At 36.0% G+C, this 8,499-nt stretch overlaps 1 non-coding gene across 1 annotated transcript; it reads right to left on the bottom strand.

The window, feature by feature from the left end:
* Positions 1-8,023: 8,023 nt before the first annotated feature.
* Positions 8,024-8,133, bottom strand: LOC118927843 (U6 spliceosomal RNA). The gene has a single exon (XR_005030993.1). It is a non-coding gene; the product is annotated as a U6 spliceosomal RNA (small nuclear RNA).
* Between the last annotated feature and the right edge of the window lie 366 nt (positions 8,134-8,499).

The following is an 8,499-nucleotide window of genomic DNA, read 5'->3' as shown; positions in this document are numbered from 1 at the left end:
TGGACACTATGAATCCTGCCCCAGCTACTGACTAATACCTGAAATTCCACTGTCAGAGTTTCATTCCTTTAGTAAAGTTCCTTACCGTTTTGGGTTACAGTACCACTTTGAGAAACCAAGGGAAGTAACTATATACATCCCAGGAAAAAGCACATACACATCACAGACCTACAATGTTTTACACAATTTGCAACAAAGGAAATTTGTTTTTTATACTTATACAGAATGTAAAAAATAATATATGCTTATGCTCCACTCCCATTTTGGGGGTGGAAATGAATGGCCATTCCTTGAAAAATATGCAAAATTACTGCAAAGATACGTAAATGTGGGATTTTCCTTACAAACAAATAAAAGATACATTTAAATCTGCTTAAAAGTGAACTTAACAGCAAAGTTGCTCTTGTTTAGCTTGAATGAGAGGATGAAATTGTGGACTGGTATGTGATAAAATGCAAATGCCATCTTTGACATTTAATGGATTCTATCCTTTGATTTGGCTGACAAGTGATGAAAAACTCTTGTTCACAAACATAGTTCACAAATATGGTAATGGAATCAGAGCTCCCATCGCACGCTTTGTGAGACAAGGGCAGGCTTGAATCAAGAACAGCACATTTTTTCCGGGCCTCCTTTGGATTAATCCATGTAGCATCTATTCCTTTGTGAGGTCATTTTTGGCAGAGTCTGCATGCTTGATGTCAGCAAGTTAAGGATCGTGAACACATTAAATTTCAAGATCACTGGAGCAGAAATAAGCATCAGAAGAAGTCTGCAGGGTTCCAGGTGTCTACAGATTTTTGCCTGCAGAAAAATGGAAAAGAAATTTACTCTCTACTTCAGCCTAAAGAAACATTTTTTTTCTACCACTGAGAAGCTAATATAATTGCCTTCTCCCATCTACTTTTCCAGAGCAGCAGTTTGGATGAAAGAGGGGCTTAGCAGCTTTCCTAATAGTGTATAAGGTTTTGAATGCAAAGAATGACCTCACTGATTTGATAAAAAGTATCCACCTCTAAGTCAAGCCATGAATAAACTCATCTGTGCCCAGTCATCCTAAGCAAATGCTCCTTTAGTCTTGACATTCTCTGTCCCTTCCATTAATTTTTTTCCTGAAGGTCATTCAAATGCTTAAAATTTGTCCTCTTGAAAGCCAGCAATTTTATGTGTATAGGAAAAGTACCTTATTTTCTACTGCCCTTTCTTGTTTCAAACAAACAAACATGCTGAAAAAGTGGTGACTTGAGGTTCTGCATCAGATGAAGCAAATGTCTTTCATGAAAATGGATCGCCAGGAAATTTGGCAGCTTCCTTTGTCATCAGTATTTGCTAGGTAGAAAGCCATAAAGCACATGTATTTCTTCTCCAAAGCTTCAAGTATAGATGTTCTGTTAAGCATCACAGGGCTCCATCTCCACAGAGAATATAAGATCGTTCTTCTAGTGGAAGTTTGACCTGGCAAATTCCATTCTAAAGTTATGAGCAGTCTTTGCATGTCCAAAAGGCGACTACGAACAGGGATTCTTTGATGGTATCAGTGCAACATGGGAAAGAAAAATAAGAAGTGATTCTACTGGTAGGTCCGACTAAAGGCATGCTGACGATCCCTCCAACAGTATTTTTTGAGATATTAGAAGAAATGGTGGTAATTCTGGAGTAGGCGGCATCATTTCATTAAGGAACTACTTCAATTTTCTGCCTCTGCTTCAAGCCACAGCCTGCTTTACCTTTTCCAGGGTATGTATAGCTTCCCAAGACCTCTGCAATTTTATGTGGGCAATTTTCTTTTCTCTTCGACATGTGGTGAACAAGCTTGCAGAGAGATTTTTGTGCGAGTACAAATACAAATTTTGATAGTTTTAGTCCTCATTGAATTATCAGCAATTTTCTCCAAATTGCATTGTTTCTTTTTTTAAAAGAAGAACCCAATAAAGGTTCACACATGGCACTTGTTATTCCTTATCAACACCCTCCCTGTATTGACTTTTTGAAACCAGGAAAATTGGCTTCTAGAATATCCTACATTCTGAACCTGTCTAACGGTTTCAGGTCTTATTTAATCTCTTCTATCCCTGGCATGTTCTATAAACTTGAAGTTAGGTGCTAAAGAGTGATTAAGATTCAGGTTAAACCTTTTGTGTAAAAATAGACGGTGCTGTGAAATTACTGAATTATATCAGTAGGTGTTTAATGCTATTTTGTCCCCCTATTAGCGATGTTAAAATTTTAAATTTGATTAATTGATTTCTATGGCAGCATCCAGAAACCTGCTTCATAGATTGACTTTTCCCTTTCCAGTTAGCAACTAATCTGTGGGGTAATACTTTGGTAGCAGGAGAGATCCTATCAACTTTAAAAACAGCCTATTGATATACAATTGCCATGTAATCTGCACATATTTAAAATGTACAATTTGGTAAGTTTTGAAATGTGTATACCTCTGGGAAATCATCAACACAGTAAAGGTAATGAACATATCCATTACTCCCCAAAAAAGGTTCCTTTGCCCTCTTGTCCCCTACCCCCATTATTAAAGCAACCACAGATCTGCTTTCTATTGCTACGGATCAATTTGTATTTTTAGGATTTTCTATAAATGGAATTCCACAGTATGTACTCTTTTTCTTGTCTGAATTCTTGCACGCAGTATAATTACTCTGAGACACATCCCTGTTGTTTGTGTACCAACAGTTCATCCCTTTTTATTGTTGAAGAGATTCCATTGTATTGATAGCACACTGTTTCTTTACCCACTCACATGTTGATGGACTTTAGGATATTTTCCAGTTTAGGCTTTTACAAATAAAGCAGTTACGAGTATTCATGTATAGTTTTTCTGTGGATATGTGCTTTCATATCTCTTGAGTAAATACCTAGCTGGTAGGTATATGATTAACTTTTTAAGAAGCTACCAAACTGTGGTCCAAAGTGGTTGTGCCATTTTACATTCTCACCAGCAGTGATGAGAGCTCCATTTCCTCCACATCCCTATCAGCACTTGGTATGACCAGTTTTTTCAGGTTTTTGCCATTCCAGTCAGTGTACAATTGTATCTCCTGTGGTTTTAATTTGCATTTCCTTGATCATTAATGACTTGAGCATCTTTTCATGTACTTCTTTACCGTCTGTATACCTTAACTTTTTAAAAATGTCCGTTCGAATATTTCGCCCACTTTTTTCTTTAAATTTTTTTCTTAGTATTGAGTTTTGAGAGTACAGCCTGGGTACAAGACCCTTATCATATATGTGAATTGCAAATGTCTTCTCCCAGTATGTGTACTTTGTCTTTTATTTTCTTTCAGTAAGCACACTTTCTTAATTTTGATTAAATACAATTTGTCAATTTTTAATTTTATCAATCATGTCTTTGTTTTTATACGTCAGATATCCTCATCTAATCCAATATCATGAAGTTTTTCTCTTGTTTCCTTCTAGAAATTTTATAGTGTTAGGTTTTACATTTCAATCTGTGATCACTTTGGGTTAATTTTTGTATATGGTACGATATATGGATCACAATTTTGTTGGCATTTGCATATCAAATTGTTCCAGCATCTTTCATGGGAAATATTATTCTTTCTCAACTGCATTGCTTTTACCTCTTTGTTGCAAGTCAGGTGACTTTATATGTGTAGGTCTGTTTCTGAATCTTCCATTCTGTTCTATTGATCTACTCGTCTATCTTGGTAGCAGCACCACACTCTTGCTTTCTGCAGCTTATAAGCTGTGAAGTTAGTGTAAGTCCTCCAAATTTATTCTTCTTCTACAAAGTTGCTTTTTTCCTAGGTCCCTTGCTTTTCCTTATGAATTTTAGAATCAACTCATTCATTTCTACAAAAAAAGCCTCCTGGGATTTTAATTGAGAAAACATTGAGTCTATACATCAATTGAGGAGAATTAACATTTTAATGATATTGTATCCTCTGATCTATGAACACAATATACGTCTTCATTTACTGAGGTCTTTAATTTCTCTCAGAAATGTTTTATAGTTTTCAGGTCTTATATTTTTTGTTATGCATATCTGTAAGTAATATTTTTGATGCTATTATAAATGGTATTGCTTTTTAATTTTGATTTCTGATTGTTTCTGGTATATAGGAAAGTCAGGTGAGTTTTGTATATTGAATTGGCATCCTACAACCTTACTTAACTCACTTATTAGTCCTAATTGTTTTTCTGTGGATTCTTTAGGATTCTCTATGCAAATAATCATGTTATCTAAGAATAAAGACAATTTTATGTCTTCCTTCCTAATCTATATCCCTTTTATTTCTTTTTCTTGCCTAATTGCACTAGCTACAACCTTTAGTACTATATTTAAAAGAAGCAGTAAGAACTTTTTACTGAGGGGAAGTTTTCCATCTTTTATCATTAAATATGCTGTCAGCTGTAAATTTTTCATAGGTGCTCTTTGTCAGGTTGATAGGGTCCCCTTCTACTCCCAATTTGCCAGTTTTTCTTTTTTAGAAACATTGATTTTCAAATGTTAAATTAACTTCACATTATTAGATAAACCCCACTTGGTCATGATGTATTATCCTTCTTATATACTATTGGATTCATTTTGTTAAACTTTTGTTTAGAATTTTTGCATATATGTTCATAAAGGATATTAGTCTGTAGTTTTCTTTTTTTAAAAAACAAGTCTATGTCTGGTTTTGGTGTCAAAATAATGCTGGACTCAGAGAATATGTTAGAGAAAATATTCCCTCCTTCAATTTTCTGGAGTGCTTTGTATAAAATATGTGTTTTTTTCCAATGAAGCATTCTGGGTCCAGTGTTTTCTTTATTGGAAGTTTTTTTTTAAGTATAAATTCAATTTAACACGTTAAAGCTTTGCTTTAGTTTCTTAAATGTATGTAATACAGTTATAATCAAAGTTGTAATATTCTTTACCACCTGTGTCATATATAAGTCACTTCCAGTTTTCAATTTATCTCTTCATTATGGGTTTCATTTTTCTGCTTCATTGCATGCATCTTTGATTGGACACCAGGTATTGTGAAGTACACAACATTTCTTTTTAAAATTCCTGTAAACAAATGCTTCCAGCTTTGTTCTAGAACATGACTAAGGGCTTATAAACAGTTTGATCCTTTGGGACCCTATATTTAAGCTTTGTTAAGTGGGGCCAAGGCTGCATTTATTCTAGGGTTAATTTTCTCCACTACTGAAATGAAATCCATCTAAATACTGTATCTGGTGCTCTCTGAATTATGAGGTTTTCCTCCCTGGCTAGTGGGCACAGGCACTATTTCTGTCCCTGGATGAACTTTAGTAAGGTTCCCTTCTAATCTTTTCAGGTAGTTCTTTCCCTGGTCTCAGGTGGTTTCCTCACATGCATGTGAGGAAAAAAACTACACTCAGTTGTATACTTGAGGGACATTCCCTCCTTATCTCCAGTTTTCACTGTGCCCCTCACTTCTTTTCTCTCCCTGCATTCTCTTAGTATCTTGGTTTTCCTGGACTGCCAGCTCCATCAGCTCAACTCAGGGAGACCAGTACACTGCCTGTATTTCCCATCCCTGCACTGTAGCCTGGAAACTGCCAACAATAAGCTGGGCATTCCGAGGACTCACATTTGTGTTCAGTCTCTCAGGGATCATTGTCCTTCATTAGTTTATGTCCAATTTCTTGAGTGTTATTTTTTCATGTATTTTGTTTGATGATTTAGTTGTTTTAAGATATATCTTATCCCTGTTACTCCATTCTTAACTAAAGCAGAAATCCTATTAACTTTTTATCCAGTGGTTCTCATATCCATTAATGATCACTGCATTAATCAGTTATTTCATTGGGGTTTGGTGGTTTAAGATTATCTCCCACTTGTTCTCTATCACGTAGCATCTATAGCTTTCCTCCACCACCTAGAGATGAGCCTCCATTCTTTTCATAAGGGCAGAGACACTGTCTCTTTCTCTCCTTTCAGAATAAAGAGTTGTTATTAATAGTCACTCGCAAGAGTGGCAAATAAATTTCTTCCTTCTCTTTCCTTCTTTTTGTTTAATTTTGAGCGTCATGGATGGGGGATTTTTGTTATTGATTTACTGTTACCATCATTTTATAGTCATTATTCCTTGTGATGCTCAAATTGTCCCAAATTTAGCCAATGGGAATTTCTTCATTCTGGCTTCAGTGTCCTTTTAGAACATCCCCATTAGACTTTGAACATTTTCTTGCTTCAGGGAAAACAGATATCCTACCCTCACCATATACTTTCCATGTTCCAGGCCTTAAATTGCTCATTTCCCCCAAGAATTCCTGGCTCCCTTTAGTAAAAAATACTATTTTGAAATCCAGATCTGGGCTCTAGTGAAGTCCATGTTATGGGGTTATCAATAGATGAAATATTTTAGGTGTTTAGAAATATTTTAACAACTACAATGATTATACTTTATTTGCCCTTCTGTGCATTAACAGCATCCCCTGTTGGCAAACACTTTTAAGGTTTCTTGAGTGAAACAATACTTGAATAGCACACTTAGATATAAATGTTTTCCCAAATGAATTTTAAAATCAAAGAAAAAGATCATTTTGGAGATGATTTAAAGAACCCTTTAAAGGCCCTTCAGAGACCCTCAAGAAGTGGCTGGACTTGTGGTTAAGAATTCACTTGAGGTTAGGGCAGTTGTTCTTTCTGGCTGCACATTGGTAGCACTTGGGAAACTTAAAAATGTCAATACCAAGGTCCTACCTCAGAACATATTAAATCAGAATGTTTGGGAGCCTGTCCCAGCATCGTTGTCTTTGTCTGCTATTTCGCTTTGTTTAAATCTTCCCCGGTGACCCTAATGTGCTGCTCGGGTTGAAAACCATTCTCTTAGGATCTTGATGCCATTAAAAATGCAAGCACTCTTTCAGAATAGTAACACCTAAATGTGTGATCACATCTTTTACATCTAATTGATGCCAGGAAAATACTATGGGTAGGTGTCTGGGCAACTGTTGGAAAGAGTAGGAGAAGAGAAAAACTCAGGCAACATATATAAAATGAGCTGCTTTTTTGCTTGAATCAAATCAGAGATCAAGGCTTCTAAATTGTTTACTAAGGAAGCAATAAAACTTTATCAGGAAATATTTGCTTGAGCTGGTGGCAGACTGATAGAGTTAATGCATTGTTCGGATAATTCCAGGATGATTGTTCCTTATCCATGTCACTATGTCCTAAAGTTTGCCAATTGCCACTGCTGCTGTTTTGAAATAACTTGGAGTTGGAACTCAAGGCGATTGTTGCACTGTCCTTTTGTTCTGTTGCACAAAATAGTTTTCCAAATCAATCATGTCACTAAGTGTCTCTGTAGATGTAAAGGCCTGAAATCTGACACAATGGAACTGCTGGTGTGGTGAGAAATGGCTTTCTCATTTCGTTTGTCAAACTTCCAACTACTCACTCATCTAGTCTCTAAGCAAATTGCAGCCAAATCTCTATATTCCATAATTTAATTAGAATTGATTGAAAATATTTTCTTAAGAGCCAATTGACTGAAGAAGATGTTCTAGAAGGGTTTGTCCTTCCAACTTTTTTTTTTAATTAGAGTATCCTTGATATACAATCTTATACTGGTTTCAAATGCACAACACAGTGGTTCAGCAGTTTACCCACATTATCAAACCCTCACCCCTTCTAGCATGGTTACTATCTATCAGTGTAGAAAGATGTTACATAATCACTGACTATACTCTCCAGGCTGTACCACAATCCCTGTGACCAATTTATATTTAGATTGTGAATTATTATGCCCTTTCATCTCCCTCATGTCCCCCTCCCACCCCAACCCCTCCCCCTTGGTAGCCAATACTTACTTCTGAGTGTCTATGAGTCTGTTTTGTTCCTTCTGTTTTGCTTTGTTTTTACATTTTACAAATAAGTGAAATCATATGATACTTGTCTTTCTCCACCTGGCTTATTTCACTGAGCATAACACCCTCTAGATCCATCCATGTTGTTGCAAATGGCAGGATTTCTTTTCTTTTTATGGTTGAACAATATTCCTTCTGTATATGTACCACTGCTTTTTTTTTTTTAATGGAACGCTTCACAAATTTGCATGTCATCCTTGCACAGGGTCCATGCTAATCTTCTCTGTATCATTCCAATTTTTTTAGTATATGTGCTGCCGAAGTGAGCATGATGTACCACTTCTTTATTCATTCCTCTATTGATGGACACTTTGGTTGCTTCCATATCTTGGCTATTGCAAATAGTGTGGCAATAAACATAGGGATGCATATATATTTTTGAATCAGGGATTTTGTTTTCTTCAGGGAAGTTCCTAGGACTGGAAATACTGGGTCAAATGGTATTTCTATTTTTAGTTTTTTGAGGAACCTCCATACTGCTTTTCACAGCAGTTGCACCAATTTACTTTCCCACCAACATGATAGGAAGGTTCCTGTTTCTCTGCATCCTCATCAGCATTTGTTATTTCTTGTCTTTTGAATAGTGGCCATTCTAACTGGTATGAGATGATATCTCATTGTGGCTTTAATTTGCAT

The sequence above is a fragment of the Manis pentadactyla genome, chromosome 6 (genome assembly GCF_030020395.1).
Source record: "Manis pentadactyla isolate mManPen7 chromosome 6, mManPen7.hap1, whole genome shotgun sequence".
NCBI classification, from domain to species: Eukaryota; Metazoa; Chordata; class Mammalia; order Pholidota; family Manidae; genus Manis; species Manis pentadactyla.
This window is presented reverse-complemented; position numbering and strand designations above follow the sequence as displayed.